This window comes from Triturus cristatus, chromosome 10 (genome assembly GCF_964204655.1).
Source record: "Triturus cristatus chromosome 10, aTriCri1.1, whole genome shotgun sequence".
NCBI classification, from domain to species: Eukaryota; Metazoa; Chordata; class Amphibia; order Caudata; family Salamandridae; genus Triturus; species Triturus cristatus.
In genome coordinates, this window is record NC_140593.1 from 78,064,595 (window position 1) to 78,084,048 (window position 19,454).

Sequence of the window (19,454 nt, forward strand, 5' to 3'; positions counted from 1 at the left end):
CCATTCGGAAGAGATGTCAATTCAAGATGTTAACCCACACCTACATGGTCCTACAGAACCAGGGACCAGCCTACATCAACCACAGCCTGAATTTCCACCAACCCTCCAGACACCTGTGATCCACCTCCCTCTCCCGCGCTCGCACCCCTGTAGCCACCGTAGCAATAGTAAAGGATGCTCCTTCTCTTAACTTGCTACAGAATCCTGGAACAAGCTCTCCCTTAATTTTTAACCTCACTGCTTGAATTCAGGAAGGGACCTAAGACCTGGCTGTTTAACTGATCCTCTCTCACAAAGGCTTCAGCACATGGATAGCCTCACGGGAGACTAGCTGCACTTTAGAAATATTGTTCATGTTGCAGCTTCAGCACTTCATCAACAAATCAAACATCTTTTAGGAGGATATGTAGACTGCTGAACCAAAACTCTAGACAGATGGAGAAACAGCGTTTACAACGCTGCAAACACAACGCGGTAACTTTACAACGTTGTTACCACGTGTGCCATTACATCGCAAGTCGTATCAACGACTTGCTGTAGGGGGCATGCAACACCAGGGAATGTGTAGGATTTTGAATCCAACACCTTCCCTGCTGTTGCACAAACTGGAGTAGAAATAGTAAATAATACTATTCCTAAATCCAGTGCGCCCCCTAAAGCATGTCGTTGATACGACTTGCGATGTAATGGCATGTGTGGTATCAACGCGGTCATAGTAAGGACAGCGTTGTAAAGGCATGCGTTGTAAACGCATGCGTTGTGACATGCTATGATCGACAGATGCAAATATTGAAGGTGCAATAGAAGTATGAACAGACAGTTGCACCAAATTACTATAATGTTATGTGTATATTGTATACAATGGCCCAAAACTGGCTTCCTACTTAACTCATATTTTACTATAATAGTTTTCTTTTAAAAAGATTGTATTTTATAGGTATATTTAATTATTGTTCTTAGATATTCAATTTTAGATTAAGTGTGGAGTTAGTTTTAGAATTGATAGTAATTTAAGATTTTTTAGATGTGTGTTAATGAGGAGTTAATGTTTAAGTGTTTTCAGACATACGTGATAATAAATGTTTGGCTTAATCATATATGTGTTAATTAGTTGAGATGTGTTTAGATCACATAATGATAGTTTATTTTTGTGGGGGTGAGTTTGCATTTTAGATGTACATGTATTTTACTAAATGATATAGTATTTTAGGGTAACACAGATTAGATGAGATTACAATTGTATAGAGTTGTAGTAATGTAGTATTTTTAGAAAGCGTCATGAAGTTAATATGTCATTTTAATATTCTTAGAAAATAATGGTAGATCTGAATAATAGACCTCTCCATAACCTTTACTTTTACATTTTCTATAAATTATTTATGGCACCTAATAAGAGTAAATAATAAATCTTTCAACTAAACATATAGTTTTCTAAATTTAACATGCAAACACATATTTCTAAAGAAATACAGCCAGGAAGACTGAAATTAGATACAACAATCTATACATCTTTCATTAGCCACAACACTGAGTTAGGGGACAGTTATATAGTACTTTAATACAACCAATAAGACACATATGATTTACAGTATGTTTGAATTATAAATAAATCAAATCACATTTCAATAATTGTTTTGCTAAGGAAATATATAAATAGTGTCCCTGCACTGATAATATTTCATGCATCAAAAGAATTCTCAACTAAATTATTTATTTGCACACGTCCCTCCTGAGAATCCATTTGATTTTCAGAATTAAGAAGATCTGATGTATCTGATATATCTTCACAATCAATAACAGTTCTGACTGCAATACTGTGAAGAGGCCATATACCACGATCATTTTGCACACCATCCCAGCAGTATATAGACAATGACTACTAGATAAAGCCAAACATCTAAACCCAAATTTAAAAATTCAAAACTTCCATTTAATGGTATTCTGCAAAATTAGGTAAAATTATATTTATTTTGACCTTCACTTTGTAGATTCTGAATTAAGGTCATCAGCCAATGCTGGAGAGCATCACCCAATAAAAAATATGAAATATTAGATGTAGTTACCGGTAAGGAAGTGGTCTCACGTACTCCAGGTCAAAGTTATGACTATGGAGTTTAGTCTCAGGGCAGCAAATGGTAGGACCAAATCCGATAAATTAGGTGCAAATACCTTCTATAGACTGGGTGGCCAAATCCGCATGGAATACATTTTGCTGGACCTGAGGTTCTGGTATAAGGTAAAAGATATGGCTGTAGGAGATACAACCGATAGTGATCACAATCCTCTCTGCCTAACAATGCAGCCATTGTGGGGGGAAGCACCTGTTCCACCAAAGACCCAGTGGCCGGCTACTAAAGAGGTTCGACCAACTAATGACTTACGTCACCTCAAGTGGCATAAATTAGTTACCAATGAAGTTGAACTTAAGAGTATAAATAATAGGTTGTTGGCTTTCACAGCAGAAGCTGCAGCACTGTAGGCATCTGTGGTAGGGAGGATGGAAGTAACAAACGCACATTGCAGTTTCTTCGAGGGTTTAGGCTACTACTTTACAGTTGCAAACCCTACTAAGAATTCATGGCCCACTAAACAGAAGCACACAAACATAGTACAACAAGTTTTGCAAGCACTCTAGATCCCTATTAATACAAGCAGTTAAATCAAGGGACCTAGAGGGGACAAGAAATGCTAGAACGCATACAAGTTAGAACTGTGAAAAGCCAAGAGGGACTGGCATGAGGCCAGGTGGCAGTCCCTCAAGGAGGCATGCCGAGCTAGGGATAGTAAGAAGTTCTGTTCTCTGGTGGTATGGGGCATCAATCAGGTCCTCTAGAATTAGAAAATCATATTTCTCCCTCTGAATGGTATAGCCCACTTTTCTACCCTGTATACTGACCAAGAAGCCCTACACTCTCTGGCAGTACAATCTAGAAAGCACCCCAAAACCAACGGGGATTTTTTTACTCCAAAGGACATATCAATTGCCATTAGCACAATAGTCCAGTCCAAATCACCGGGCCCTGATGGGATACCTGGTGATCTTTTTCGTTGGGACACCCCAGGCTGGACTCAATCCATGTATGTGCTATTTAATGCCATAGTCAATAGTGCCCTTATCCCAGAATCATGGAGAGGAGCAGAAATTGTGCCATTGTTTAGGAAAAGTGATAAGTCTCTCTCTTGCAATTATAGGCCAATCAGTCTAATTAACTCGATCCAGAATTTGTTTTGGCAGGGCACTCTTGCACAAAATTCAGACATGGGCTACTGAAAATGAAATCTTATCCTCATATCAAGCAGAAAACAAGGACCGTTCATCAGGTGTTCCACTTCCTTTTACTTTGTTGGAAAACAGTGATAATCAGGAAGGGTAACTTGTACGTTGCTATTATAGATCTTAAGACGGCATTCTGCCTTGTTCCTAGGCAGAGTCTGTGGCAAACTCTTATGGACGTAGATATGCCGGAGGAAATTATAAATATGTTGATCCGTCTGCATGAAGTAAACCTTGCCAGGGTACGTTGGGGCTCGCAAGGCCAGCTTACTGACTCCTTGTTAACAGGGATGTGCGCCAATGGTGTCTTGGCTCCAACGCTTTTCTATTTATTTATTAACAATGTTATACAATTCCTCACAGCAAATCCGACTGATGCACCTATGCTTGGGGGTAGGGGGAGTGGTAACTCTTCTCTTTGCAGATGGCACATTGCTGGTGTCAAAAATACCGGGTGGTTACAGTGGCTTCTTAATCGTTTTGAATAATTCTGTGGTGTCAAGGGTTTAGTAATAAACACAACTAAAACCAAGTTTATGGCCCTGAACCCACATAAGTCTTAACAGGGCTGTCCTTACCTTGGAGGAACGCAGCTTGAGAGAGTTAGCAACTTTGATTATGTAGGCTGTTGGACAATCTGTCATGGGAACCCCATATCTCAAAGATGGTTTTGAAACACAAGCAGCTGATTGGGGTCTTGTTATGTTATGTTATGTTAAGTGTTGCTTGTAAAGCGCACTGACACCGAAGCTTCCTGGCGCTGGTAGACAGAACAGAGCAGAGTGAGGGGGAAGTGGAGGTAACAGAATCTACATGGGGGCAGGGAAGAGAAAGGTTTTTAGCATTTTCCTGAAGTTAAGGAAGGAAGAGCAGGATTTGATAGAAAGAGGGAGGGTGTTCCAGAGTCCAGGGGCCAACTGGGAGAACCGGCGTCCGCCGAATCTCTTGGTTTTGCCCCTGGGGATGATCAGCAAGTCAAGGTGAGCGGATCGAAGATGACGTATGGGACAGTAAGGGTGGATGGTGGATTTCAGGAAAGCAGGGGAAGGGCAATGAAGTGCCTTGAAGGTAAGACAAGCCACCTTGAAGGCAGCCCTTCGCTCGACCGGGAGCCAGTGCAGATTCACAAGCAAAGGTTTGGCTGATTGCCATCTGGGTGTTCCATGGATCAGGCGGGCAGCCTGGTTCTGAACAACCTGGAGGCGTTGAATCAGGTATTGTGGAAGACCGTGATAGATAGCGTTAGAAAAATCCAGGCGGGAGAGTACCAGCGAGATAACAGTTTGGGTGAGTGCTGCCGGGGGGAGAAAATGGCGGACTTTGCGGATCCTCCGAAGTTGAAACATACAGGAGGAAACCACCGCTCCCACCTGAGCCCTGAGAGAAAGCTCGGTGTCAATGATGACACCTAAACTTTTTACTGTTTTTGCAGGAACGGGGGGGGAGCCGAACTCTGGAGGCCAGAACTGTGGGCCCCAGTAGGTGGAGCTGAGTCCAGGGAGTAGAAGCTCAGTTTTACCGGGGTTCAACTTCAATTGGTTCTGGTTCATCCAGAGTTGGATGTGAGTCATGGCTCCATGAAAAGTTTTGATAGTCTTGGGGAAAGAACATCGTTTATCCCACACTATGCAGTTTGGGCCTGGTCTTGAAGTATATGATGCCAAAGTAGTGAGTTCTGTGATGTACGGAACAGAACTGTGGGGATTGGAGCATATAGAGGAGCTTAGTAGCTCAGACAACAAATTCCTTAGGAGCTTAGGAATGTTACCCCATAGTACTCCTCCGCATCCCCTCATGTTAGACATGGGTAGACATTCTTTCATTGCCAAAGCAAGACTGCGCCCCTTGCTGTTCTGGTTAAGCATAAAGTCGACCCCCAAACTATTACCATGTGCCCGTGCCCTAGAGAATGTAAACTCCAGGGACACCGCTAATAAAATCAGCTGGCTAAGAGGCGTGAAGAACTTGCTCATAGCCATTGGGTTGGGTGATATTTGGGAAGCCAATGACCCCTCTATGTTCCCCCTGAAAAGTTAAGTAAAGGGCGCCTACTGGAGTGGATAATCCAAAGGGAAATTAGCAGTAGGGCATGGGGGACGCTTACCCTAGATATTATGGCCCGTAAATTGGATCGTTCTCTGGAAGGCTATTTAGATCTCATAGAAAACCCTAGGGACAGGAAATGATATATACAGTTTAGGTTTGGCATGTTGCCCCTGCATGACTTCACTGGAAAATGGGACAGTGGCTCTGAGCCCACACGCTGTCGCCCTGGTTGTAAAAACCATCAAGAGACTCTAGCCCATGTAATGTTTGCTTGTCCACTGTATATTTCACCAAGGAAAAACTGTCTGACCCCAATTTGTAAGCAGTTAATAACTGACAACCCATAGGACTGCATTGAGAAGCCTGAAGTCCGATGCCACGCCATTGTTTGTGTGTGCGGTAGCAAAGTTTCTGGGCCAAATGTGGGCAATTAGAAGTAGGGCCCAGAGGGTGAATGTTAATTGATTTATTATAATGATTTTAATTGGTCTAAAGATCTTTTGCATCCAAGGAAGGTTACTTACACAGCTTTATTGAACTCATTTTGCCATAGCACTTTTTGTATAAAATATTATTTCCCACCAACAAGAAACACTGCTAGGTGGCATTGAGGAGTGGAGGTTGATAAGGGTAAAACCCAATGCATTTATTGTAAACATTTTATTGTATGAATGTATATTTTATGTATGGCCGCTACCTCAACCAAAATTATTGGCCACCTTATACTGACTTTATTAGGCTTGCGATTCATGCATGTATTTTATTGTAATATTTATTGTCTTACTGGTATATCGTATCTGAACCTTTATGACATGACGTTGAAATAAAGTAAATACAACAATAAGATATAGTTATGCAAACATTTAATTTTAGACACATTACAGAAAGAACAACATATATATTTCTAAGATCTATTTATTCATTTTTTATAAAACATGTCCAAGAAAACTACAGTGCAGAGACCCTATAAAGGTGCCGATTACGATCCGGTAAAAACCGGGTACGAACCGTCGGTCGGAGAGTTTTCTCCGTCCGACTCGTACCCGGTCGGAAAACTTTACAAACATGGAATTACGATTCGCACGGAAACACCATTTCCGTGCGAATCGTAAAAAACACCGACCGACGAAAATATGCATACGAATGTGATCCGGGAATGCTGCGACGTGACGTCGGGACGCTTCCAGGCAGCGTTTCACGACCCAGGAATTACGATTCGAACCGACAGCAGTCCGGACGGCAATATTTTTACGGCACCCAAAAAGTGCCGGAAATGCGAAGTACGGCGCGAAACGACCAGAGTAGGTGGCCCGGTAAGCGCCGTACCCCCCCCAGCCCCCGCATGTACGCGCCATACCCCCCCAGCCCCCGCATGTACGCGCCGTACCCCCCCCAGCCCCCGCATGTACGCGCCGTACCCCCCCCAGCCCCCGCATGTACGCACCGTACCCCCCCCAGCCCCCGCATGTACGCGTCAAACCCCCCCCCAGCCCCCGCATGTACGCCCCGTACCCCCCCCAGCCCCCGCATGTACGCGCCGTACCCCCCCAGCCCCCGCATTTACGCGCCGTACCCCCCCAGCCCCCGCATGTACGCGTCGAACCCCCCCGTGAATGTACACCCGAGTACGTGTCGAACTGTACATGTCGAACCCCCCGTGTATGTACACCCGAGTACGTGTCGAACCCCCCCGTGTATGTACACCCGAGTACGTGTCGAACTGTACGTGTCGAACCCCCCGTGTATGTACACCTGAGTACGTGTCGAACCCCCCCGTGTATGTACACCCGAGTACGTGTCAAACTGTACGTGTCGAACCCCCCGTGTATGTACACCCGAGTACGTTCAAGTCGTACCCCCACCCGTGTATGTACGGTGCGTACCCCCAGCGCTACGCACTGGGGGTACGCACCGTACATACACGGGTGGGGGTACGACTCGAACGTACTCGGGTGTACATACACGGGGGGTTCGACACGTACTCAGGTGTACATACACGGGGGGTTCGACACGTACAGTTCGACACGTACTCGGGTGTACATACACGGGGGGGTTCGACACGTACTCGGGTGTACATACACGGGGGTTCGACACGTACAGTTCGACACGTACTCGGATGTACATACACGGGGGGTTCGACATGTACAGTTCGACACGTACTCGGGTGTACATACACGGGGGGTTCGACACGTACTCGGGTGTACATACACGGGGGGTTCGACACGTACAGTTCGACACGTACTCGGGTGTACATACACGGGGGGTTCGACACGTACTCGGGTGTACATACACGGGGGGGTTCGACGCGTACATGCGGGGGCTGGGGGGTACGGCGCGTACATGCGGGGGCTGGGGGGGGTACGGCGCGTACATGCGGGGGCTGTGTGGGGGGTACGGCACGTACCTGGCACCTGTTTGGACGTCTCCATGGTTGTTATAGGAGTTCGGTGCGGACGGTCTTTTAACCATACGGTTGTACATTCGGACGCCCGGGACGGATCGTGATTCCCCGGTCGGACTTCGCTTTTCACGTTTGTACGGTAAATCGCCCGAGGACGTGTCGGACACATTTTCCGACCCGAGGACGTGTGGGAAATCATTCCCGATGCGGTTCGTATGGACTTTTTACCATGCAAATCGTGATTGCCAGTTCGTACGGCACTTGTACGATTCGTACGGTAAAAAGACCGGATACGAGTCGCACGGGGAATTTTTTTACCGGATCGTAATTGCCACCAAAATGTTGTTATATCCCTGAAGTTTGCAACGCAGTATAGATTGGCTGCATCTACATTGAATATACTCCGATTTACAGACAGATTAGAGCCCATTGTGTAATGGTATCACACTGTGTTTCTTGATAATAAATCTATGTTCAAACCATAGACTGCATGTAAAACATCGGGTCATACAAGCATAGGGGCCTATTCACAACCTGCATTTTGTAGTGCTACAATCATTCTACAAAATGCTATTCACAAACCTATATGTTGAGTTTCTGCCTCCCCTACCTTTTCTGTGCACAGATCTCCACCCGGCCGTGGAGTCTCTGCATAGGTAAATATTTGTTTAACCCCTTCAGTGCCCATGACGAGCTGGACTCGTCATGGGCCGCGGTGGCGCTGTGCCCATGACGAGTCCAGCTGGTCATAGACCCCGCCCGCTAATGCAACGGCCGGCACTGGGCGGGGAAAGGGGCGGGCACTGAAGGGGTTAAGTAAGGATGGACAATGGGGATTACTTGCTATCAAAGTGGAGGGATTCATGGAGGAGTAATGAGGGGTTCAGGGAGGTACATGTATACACCCAGAAAAGAGAAAGCCCATTGCTATTCAAACTGCCCTTCTAATGTTACTACAGCCACAAAAGTACTCAAAATGGTAGTAAATTACTTCATCTCAGAGCTGAAGGAAATTCTGAACCAACCACTGGTACTGTAACACCCTCTTATAGGAATCAGTGGAGATAGGGACTTAAAATGAAACCCCGTTGGAAATAATGTTAAATTATTTTAATGTGTTTTAAAATAGAAATAAATATAATGTAATGTAAAGAAAAAACAGACATAGTATTGAATTATAAAATATCTTTATCTTTTTTGCATCAACAATTCATGTAATATTAGATATTCAGAAAATATAATTAAAATAATAAATCATATGTGAAATATAATTACAATTATTTTTATAATATATAAAAATATATCTTGTATCCAATATTCAAATATAATTGAAATAATTGTAATTAATTCAATACACACCTTTTAATAATTAGGAATGTATAATAGAAACATTGCAATGTTTAGGTTAGTTGGGAATTGATTACTGATTTGAAACATGAGAAAAATGAATTTAATTATCATATTTGAATTCAGTTAATTTTTTAATTCAAGATTAGGTTGATAGTGCTGTGGCATGGTTTATCTTTTGTTCTACATTTAAATACAAAAATATACAACATTTCTTTAAATTAATATGGAACCTAAAATGTTTTACTAATTCTTTCCAAGTTTAGTTTTTTTACTTTTCCCTACACTTTACTGTAGGGAAGCTCCACAGTCCAGGCAAAGATCTCCTTATAGTGAAGCACAGAGAAATATTCCCCATACTTTACCATATGGAGATCTCCACACCGGGTCTTGAAGGGAGCTGACATTGTATGTGCTCCAACAAGAATCAATGATGCAAGCAGCAGTAATATAACTGAACTTAGGGTGAGTAACAAGAACTTTGAGGCTCTGACTGACTGTTGCTGAATATTCCAGAGCGTGTGCATATGTCTTCTAGTAGATAAGCAATTTGCAGCTAGTCTCCAAAGAGGGAGGAGAGGTGTAAGTGAAAACAGCCCACAAGGCAGCTGTGTGCAGCCACTGATTGGCCAAACCTGTCGACGTTGGTAGAGAACCGTCATTCTCCCTGGTCAGAAGGACTGTAACTGTCACAGGGCCTCCAACCGAGAGGAAGGACCGGACGTAAGAGTGAACCCATGGGCTTGGCACCCATCATTTTGCCTTGGAAAGTCGCATCCTTTGGTCTCTCCTGGTCAGATACTCATCAACAAGAGGCGGACCGAGACATAGACAACAGTGCGGACCTGTCACAATGATAAAGGCACTATGGGGCATATTTACAAGGACATTTTGCCACCGGAACGTCACTTTTTGCAACACTCTGTTGGCGCAATGCCCTGCTCTATATTTGCAAGGCGGCGCTAAGCAGCTTTTCATGGCTTAACGCTGCCTTGTAACTATGGCCCTCCTCACCTCAGTTTTCTGCGTTAAAGGGGCGTGCCATTGGTGTTGATATGAGTGTTCCCAGCAACACCCATTGCTTTTTGACATTTCCCAAGATTATCAAGGATCTGTACATCTGAGGCAGCGCCAAAAAGTAACGCCATTAGAGTGGCACAACGAGGAGAAATACTTTTATTTCTCCTCGTGTTTTGCTCGATCTATGTGTGCTGCACTCAGCACGCATAGAAAGAGCAAAACACCATTAATGATTGTTTTTGTGCAGAAAAGTGTCCCTTCCTGCACAAACACAATCATCCCTGCAGTGCAGGCACCTTTGTACCATGGTGCAAGGGTGCCTGCGCTGGCGTTAAGCAGTTCTTTTGCTCCGGCGCAAGGAGAAACACAGGGGTGCGCCGTATTCTGGTCAATACAGCTCATCCCAGCGTTTTTTCAATGACGCAGCGCGTCACTGATAGTTTGCTTGCAGCGCTGCACTGTGCCATTTCGTTATAAGTATGCCCCTATGTTCTACCTAATAAGTATTATGTCCTGTTAATACATTATACACATTGACCAGGATGTGCATCTTGTTTCTGTGCAGGTCACCGTCATGCACATTCATATAGGAGTGCCACTGAGAATCAGGGTACATAGTGCACCAGTGGAGAAATCAGGGCCACACAAAAAATATTTAGCTTAAAAATAATATATTAAATATACACTTTAGGATATGAAATGTATTCCAGATATTGCAGTTCTCATATCCACCAACATATTATATAAAAAATACATTCTCGTTGTTCTGAGGCTGCTAGCTCTACAGAAATGTGCAACTTACGGAGTATAAAAGAACGTATGATCTTTCCTCATAAAGATGACCATGTCTTCTTGAGAGAGATTTGGAAAAATAAAATAAACAGGAGAGGAGAAGGATCTGAGGGAGAACGAGTGGGCTCCCTTTGATGTAGAGGCTCCAAGTTTGTGCTTGATCTATATTCATGTGTCTTCTGTTTCTGTTTCTTCTCTTTTCCTTGTTACCAAAGACATCTTCCTTACAGTCTTCCGGAAAATGAATCCATATTTCTTAGCATTCGTCCATTTTTAATGATCTTTATACATACGTTATTCTTTCGAAGGCAGTGGATTAGAAATTCAACCTTCGAACTCTGCTTGGTTTTCTAAACAAGTAACTGCCAAGTAAAAAGCCTTTAATATATTTCTCTTTTCACTCAAAATAATGTTATGTTATGTTATGTTATTTATTCTTTTGTATAGCGCAACGGTTACTCAAAAAGAGTGTCCCGGCGCTTTTAGGTAAGGGGAACAGATTTCAGAATAACACAACACAGCTAAAAGAGGTTAAAAGATAAACATAAAGAAAGCAAAACTACTGGCAGACCTATTGGGAAAACAGCCAGGTTTTGAGACCTCTTCTAAAATCAAGGAGAGTAGACGCCCCCCGCAAAGGGAGCGGTAGTGCATTCCACATCTGTGGGGCCAACAGACTGAAAGAGCGGCCCCCAAGGCGAGCCCTCTTCACACGCGGAACAGCCGCCAAAAGTAGAGATTCTGACCTCAACGAGCGAGTCGGATGGTAAAAGGTCAGTCTCTTTTGGAGATGTTTAGCTCCCACAGCATGGAGCGCTTTGTAGGCCAAGGTCAGAGCCTTAAAGGCAATCCGTTTGCGGATGGGTAGCCAGTGTAACGCCACCAACAACCCAGAGGCGCTGGCCCGTCTACTTAGGGCAAAGATGGCCCTGGCCGCCGCGTTCTGTGCAACTTGAAGCCTTTGTAGCAGATACTCTGGCAGGCCCAGGTAAAGAATGTTGGCATAATCCAACCTGGAGCCTATCAGGGCCTGCACCGTCAGCCTCCTGTGCTCCTCGGACAAGAGAGGCAAGAACCTCCGCAGCATTTTTAACAGGCCGAAGCAAGTGCCGGTTACCCCCAAGATCTGGGCTTTCATCGTCAGCCCCTTGTCCATCTTAACCCCCAAGTTTTTAGCCATGGGAGAAGAGCCGGACGGAGGGAACATGTCGATGGGCCACCAGGCCTGCCAGCTAGGCTCCGTATCGCACCCGAAGAAGAGTACCTCCGATTTGTCGGAATTGCACTTGAGGCTGTTCAGTTGGAACCATGCGAACACAGCCCCAAGGCAATTCTGGATACTCTCCCCGTCAAAGTCAGCCCCTCTCTCGCAAGAGAAGAGGAGCTGGGTGTCGTCGGCATACGACACGATCCGGGCACCAAATGACTCCGCCACCGCCGCCAAAGGGGTCATAAAGATGTTAAAAAGGGTCGGGCTCAATATAGAGCCCTGAGGGACCCCGACTCCCAGAGGCGGCATTACGGCGGTGTCAGATGATGTCCAGATCGTTTGCCGGCGGCCGGCCAAAAAGGAAGAAAACCATTTGAGCACCGTCCCCCGCAGACCAATCTCAAAGAGTCTTGCGAGCAGGCCCTCATGGGGGACGGTGTCGAAAGCCGCCGACAAGTCCAACAACACCAGCATGACTTTGCCCCCGGTATCCAACACCCCTTTAATGGTTTCAGAAACCTCAAGGAGCGCGGTCTCGGTGCTGCGATGTGAACGGAAGCCCGACTGGGAGTCATGTAAGATCTCATGGGACTCCAGAAAATTGGAGAGCACCGACTGAACGTGCTTCTCCAGAATTTTTACAAGAGCCGGCAGCAACGAAATTGGCCTGTAATTGGCTGGGGCTTTCGGGTCAAGTCCCGGCTTTTTAAGCAACGGGATGACCATTGCCTGCTTCCATACTGGCGGCACCTCTCCCAGACTCAACGAGAGGTTGAGAAGAGGGTGCGCCAGCGGATTAACCACCTCCGCCAGTTTACCCAGGAGCTTAGCAGGGCAGGGGTCAAGCGGAGACCCAGATTTTAAATTGCCCATAAGCGCTAGAGAAGCTGAGGCTGGCAGAGATGGAAACTCAGCCAATAAGGCGCCCTGCGCAACTGGGGGAGGCGAGCCCGCCTCGGGCATCGGCAATGTAACCGGTTCACTCGATAGAAAGGAGTCCTGGATGAGTTTGATCTTGCCTGTAAAAAACACGCAAGATCCGCCGCCCAAGATTCTACGGGCCCCTCTTCCGAAGCAGTAGTCCGAGGGGAGATGAATTCTCGAACGATGGTAAAGATCTCCTTACTGGAGTTCGAAGCTGCTTCGATTCTCCCCGCAAGATAGGCTTTCTTTTCGAGGCGGATGTCTCGGTGGTAAGCTTTAACCACAGCCTTGTAGGCAGACCTGTCCTTGCTGTCATAATGTGCCCGCCAGGCCCTTTCGGCTACCTTGCACTGCTGCCGCGTAGCCCACAGAGCAGGGGTAAACCAAGGGGCCGAGACCCGCTTAGATGTCGGGCGGGGGGGCGGGACTGGGGCCAGGTCATTCAGCCTCTCCGTCAGCCATTCTTGCAGGGACTCCAGGTCTCTCTCTAGCTCTCCAGACAGAGGGCAAGGGTGCGTCGCAGCAGCCTGAGCCAGCATCTCAGGGGTCACCCTGCTAAATGCTCTAGAGGCTCGTCCCCGCTGCTGTGAGACAGGGTTAGGCGCCCTGACGTTGCCGCTGATTACAAATTTGGCCAGCCAGTGATCCGACCACAAGACCGGGAGAATCTCTTTCACCACTAAAGGAGAGGTCGAGAAGACCTGGTCTAGAGTGTGCCCCTTGTCATGGGTCGGGCCCTGCAAATGCGGGGTGAGACCCAGCGGAGTCATAGCCTCCAAAAGCTTAATAGCGGCGGGGTCCGACGGATCATCCATCCGGATGTTAAAGTCCCCCGCCACTAAGCAGTGTTCTGCTCTCAGTGCTAGACCCACCAGCACCGAATCAAGGTCAGCAAAAAACGTCCCAAGCGGACCAGGGGGGCGGTAGACTAACAGTCCCTTTACTGATTGATGCGGCGCTAGCACAATTGAAAAAGCCAACGATTCCGAGCCGTGGATGTCCTCAGTGGGCAAGATAGTGCAGGGCGTGCCCTTCTTTACCACCAATGCGACCCCGCCACCCCTGCCCTTTGCTCTGTCCTTCCTGAAGATGTCAAAATCCGGCGGAATGGCCATAGCCACATCGGGATTAGAAGCTTCACCCCACCAAGTCTCCGTCAGCATTAGGCAGAGTGGCTTCTCTGTCTCGAGGAGCTCAAAGATGTGTTGCGCATGGCTGCGAGCTGATCTGGTGTTTAACAGCATGCAGGCATACTCTGCACCAGCTATGTCAATAGGCGGGGCTGATGACAGAACCCGTGTCGGATGCCAGCCACAACCCGGACATCGCGACTTACCCCTATAGCGGCCCGGAAAGACAGTACAACAGCAGCTCTCCCTATGATTCAAGGAGCGCAGCTCCCTAGAAGAGTACCGCACCAAATGAGGGCCCAGATTACTCATTCTCGGTGAACAGAGCCCCGCCCGCCGCCAAGACGCCTCCGGGACGCTGATGGGCGCAGACGGGCAGGACTCTGGCAAGACTCCGGCAAGCGACGGCGTCCTAGCTGCGCGTTCCCGCTGCGCGGGTAAGAGCGACTTTAAATAGGCGCCGAAGTGGAGGGAGGAGCGCCTAGACGCTCCAAGATGGCGCCCGCCAAAAAAAGCCTGGACCCAATCCAAGATGGCGCTGGTCGCCGATGACAAGACGATCCCCGGACCACCCACCGAACCCGGGCCCACCAAAACGGTGGTGAGTATTCCTCAAATTAAATGCAGGTGTGAGGGGGGGGAGAGCCCAGCCAGTGCACAGCAAATAAAACAAAAACAAGTGCCAAACGCGCGAAAACGCGCTAAACGCGCTAAAAACTGCACAAAGTAAAAGATTAAAATCTGCAGCCCTTACAAACCGCAGCTTTGTAAAACGGGACCTTTCAAGCATATAACCCCAAAACAGTGGGTGAGTTTCTGTGATTTTCAGGTAAAATGCTTTTTTTCATGGAAAACACCATATGAATGTCTTTACAACAAATAACATATAGATTTATAGATGGGTATTGGTGAATTAAAGGGATGTTTTTCACAAAGGAGCTATGAGTGACACCGAATAGAAAACAAAGGCAAAGTTTGAGTTCTCTATGATGTCGCTCAGAACTCAGAAGAGATGAAAAACATCTCCGTAATTGACATTTTACCCATTGATAATTGTATGCTATGTTTGGCCCCCGAAATCATGTGCCCCTGCCGTCAAATGTTACACTGGGCAGAGAGGGGGAGCCACACCTAACACGGCCTCTCCTCCTTGACCCAAATGTGAAAAAATACTTTACCTGCCATCCTCACCCAATCCATACCACCTTCCCTGCCTGCCTTCCCCCTCCTGCAGCTGTGCTTTTTGCTTTTAGTTAGTTTAGTTCTAGAACATAAAGTAAGCCAAACACTCTGCACAGTGTAAGGAGGTGCCCATAATAAGACAGCTAAATAGGCCCCTGTCAGCCTCAGGGTGGCCTTCCTCCAACTTTTTGCCTTCCTCCTCCATTTTTTTAAATTAATTTTTGCTGGCCTTAGGACTATCTGCTAACCCGTCCTAAAGTGCATGTGCTCTCTGCTCTAAACATGGTAATATTAACCTTAACCTAATTGGCATATTTAATTTAGTTATCTTATCTTTGTCCCTGTTAAAGAGGTACTATATGTACCCAGGGCCTGTAAATTAAATGCTTCTAGTGGGTATGAAGCACTGAATGTGCCATCTACTTAAGTAGCACTTTAAGCATGCCTCAGACCTGCCACTGCAGAGCCTTTGTGTGCAGTTTAAACTGACATTTAGACAAACCTATTGCCAGGTTCAGAATATCCTTTTTAATACACATAAATCACCCCTATGGTCAACCATGGACATTCCAGAGGGCAGAGTGCCATGTATTTAAAAAGTAGGACATGTACTTTTAAGATTTACATGTCCTGTTAGTAAAAAACTCTCAAATTCGTTTTTCACTACTGCAAGGCCTTTCTCTCCCATAGGATAACATTGGAGTTGCCTTATTATATGATATATGTGTAATTTCCAAATGGGAAGACATAATCAGTTCAAGTTTGGTGTGTCTGGAATCACAATTTAAAATACTAACATAATAAAATTGGATTTTAAATTTGCATTCTGAAAATGGTACTTTTAGAAAGTTGTCATTTCCTTGTCTTAGCCATTTGTTGCCTGCAGCCTGTCTCTGGTCACAAGACTGGGTGTAGTGGGATTTGTATATTCCTCTTAGACAGCCACACACAATGAGAACTTAGGTATGACTGGCTGGGCCATCATGGGCAGGATAGGAGGGAGGAGTTGGGCCCATCCTCACTTACACCTGAATAGGCTGTGTCCTGTCTCCGCACAAAGGGCTGCATACCCCCTATAGTTAGTCTGGATCCAGGGCAGGGAAGGCAGAATGCCAGGGGACTTCAAAGGGAACCCTATACAAGCTTCTCCCCCACAACTGGATATAAATGCTGGACCTCAAACACCACAATTTCAGTACACTTCTAGACCTGTGGTTACTCTGACAGGAAGAAGGACTGCTGTGCTGGTGAAGGACTGCCACTCATCTGGATTACTGCTTTGCTGTGCTGACCTCTTGTCTGGGTGCGAAGGACTGGACCTGCATCTCTTGAACCCAGGACCCAGAATGGCTCTAAGGGCTAGTTGGCTGGCCTCCTGATCTGAAGTCTCAAGGACATACCAAGCTTCCAGCGACCTTACATCTGCACCTGGACTCTGCCCTCTGTAAGTTTACCCTGCCAAGTGGTGCCACCCCAGCCACCCCAGCCCTAGACCTTTGGAAGTGGGCTAAGGTGCTTCACCAGCCTCTGTGAATTCAACAGAATCAATGCATCTTCTCTGCTGCATAGCGCAATCCCTTGTTGAACCAATGCATCTTCACTGCTTCGGGGATTGGACCTGTTGAAAAGGCCCACATTTGTGGCGCAACCCACATCTCCTTCAGAGCCGCCGCTGCTCAATGCATCTTTAGTGCAAGCCCTCACATCTCTCGTCAACAGCAGCCACAATGTTGAACTCTGATTTGCAGCTTCTCAGCTCTTCGAAATTGATGCATCACTCCAGCTGTGCACTGCATCCCTGTCGACAGGATCCTCGATGTTGATGCAACAGGACCTCACACCGCATGGCGCATCTTTGACACAGATCCTTGAAACGCTCCACAAACAGGATTTAAGGTACTTTGTTCAGCCGGCCAAGCTGGGTCCCTGTAGCTGGCCCGCGCTCCATCAAGTAGTCCTGATCTTGTGACTCTGTCCCTGTCCAGAGCGACCAGTTATCCACAGTGGGCTCTTTTTGGAGAAAATTTCACTGAAACCTTAAAAATTGAATATTTCTGGTTCTACTAATTGGATTTTTGTCATTTTAGTCTTGTTTTATTTATTAAAGATCACTCTAATGTTGTTATACTGTTGTGTGCTCCTTTTGGGGTGTGTTTTCACTGTGTTACTGTTTGAAGTGTTGCACAAATACAAGGAGGGAGAGTGGACTGGTTATACATTGATCTGGGGTTCAAATACCATCTCTAATTTATTTTGTACAAACATGATGAATGTATAATGTTTTGCTTGCCAAGTATCCCATGTCTTTCTTTCAATCATACATGCAATATAAAGATTTTTATTCAATAAAACTTACATCAAGTATGCCTTTTCTTTTCACCTGTTTATTTCCAGGTTTGCTCCAATCTACGTTGATCATTATCTTCGTCCTTTTTGGTGTGTTCCATGTGATTGAATCCGAGTGTCACCATTTGGGACATTAGATATATTCATTAAGTTTCCTATCTCAATGTAAATGATCCCTTTGTTGGCCAGTTACTTTTATTCTATTTGATCTCCAAGCTCACAAGGGGTTATTGGATTGCCCTTTTCCTTTTGCACATGTAGCGCCAGTCTTGAGGGTGCATACCCTCATTTGCATGGGTGCGTGGCACAATGCAAGTGAGGGAATCACTTTGCACCTGAGCCTGCGTCACATTATGGGCATGGGTGCAGAGGCAAACAAGCTCTTAGAAGACGCACTGATAGTGCACCACAAAAAGGTGGTGCATTATCAGTACGGTGAGCACAATCAGTGCATCCCCTGAGGGCAACCCTCTTGAGAGGTCAAAGGGGGTCCCATGGGGTCCCATGGACCCCCAAGAATCCCCTTGCAGGCGGGGGCAGTCACTCACTTAACCTGTGTGAATGGGAATCACTGACCCTTCTTTAAAGTGCAAGCGGGTTGCCGGCAGCACAGAGGCACGCAGAGTGGCTTTGAAGCAGCTGCTTCGTATTCCACTGAGTGTGTGGCCCGCAGGGCAGCGCAAGTTCTCAGGGTAGCGCATTTAACATAATAGGGTGTGGTGTCCCGGTTTGTGCCCAGAGCACCTGTTAAAGGTACACTGTTGCGGAGACTAGGACAGAGTGCAAGTGTGAATGGTGGACAGGCTGGGATTGCAGGTTAATCTTCTGTGAAGAACATGCCCAGCTTTCAAACTAAAGACAAACCAAAAAGAAATCTACCGTGTGCATACATAACCAGGGCAGGACTGCCTACTGGGCGTTTTGGCATGCTGCCGAGCTGGGGGCTGATTTTGTTGATGGGGACCTGCGTGTGATGAACGAAATTCGTTTTGCTTTGTTTATTTCAAAGCACACGCAGGTCTCCATCAACGAAATTAGCCCCCACCGCAGTGACATCAGCCCCCAGCTCGGCAGCATGCCAAAACGCCCCGGTAGGCAGTCCGGCCCGTACATAACGTGTATTTGTAAAGCACACATTCACCCAAGGGTATCTTGGTGCTGAATAACTGATGTTTATTGTTACCCAAGTCAATGGTACTCATTTTATTGACCTCAGAAGGATGAAAGGCTCAGTGAGTCCACTAAGCCACCAGACCCTGCTCATACCAGATTACGGTGGTACTTACGACTGCATCAGGAAGCCCATTAGAGGCTGAGAGCTGTGAGCAATTTGCCCACTTTGCTCATGCATTAAAAAGCCACTGGAAATGTTATACCCCCCCCCCCCCCCTTCATCATATTAATACTGCTTAAACGTGAACCGTCTGCTCAAATCAACACTACAATTACCTAAACAGAAATTGAATTCCTTGCTCCATGGTGATTGCTTGTGTTTTTCACCTGTCTCATCAGAACCTGCAACTGTTGCCATGACTGTAGGGTTTATTTTCTAATGGTGTTTGTTATTTTACACTTTGACCCTTTAATATATTGGCTCCCATAAAGGAAATGCACCATTATTAAAAAACATAATTAAAAAACAGCACTAGGCAGCATTAGTTTCTCATAATTATATGTCTTTCTTTTATAATGGCCTGTTTGATGTCTGTTGTGGGAGATAACAAATGAAATGGTCTTTAGGCCAAAAAGGGAAGATGTGTTGAATGCCCAGCTGCTTGGGAG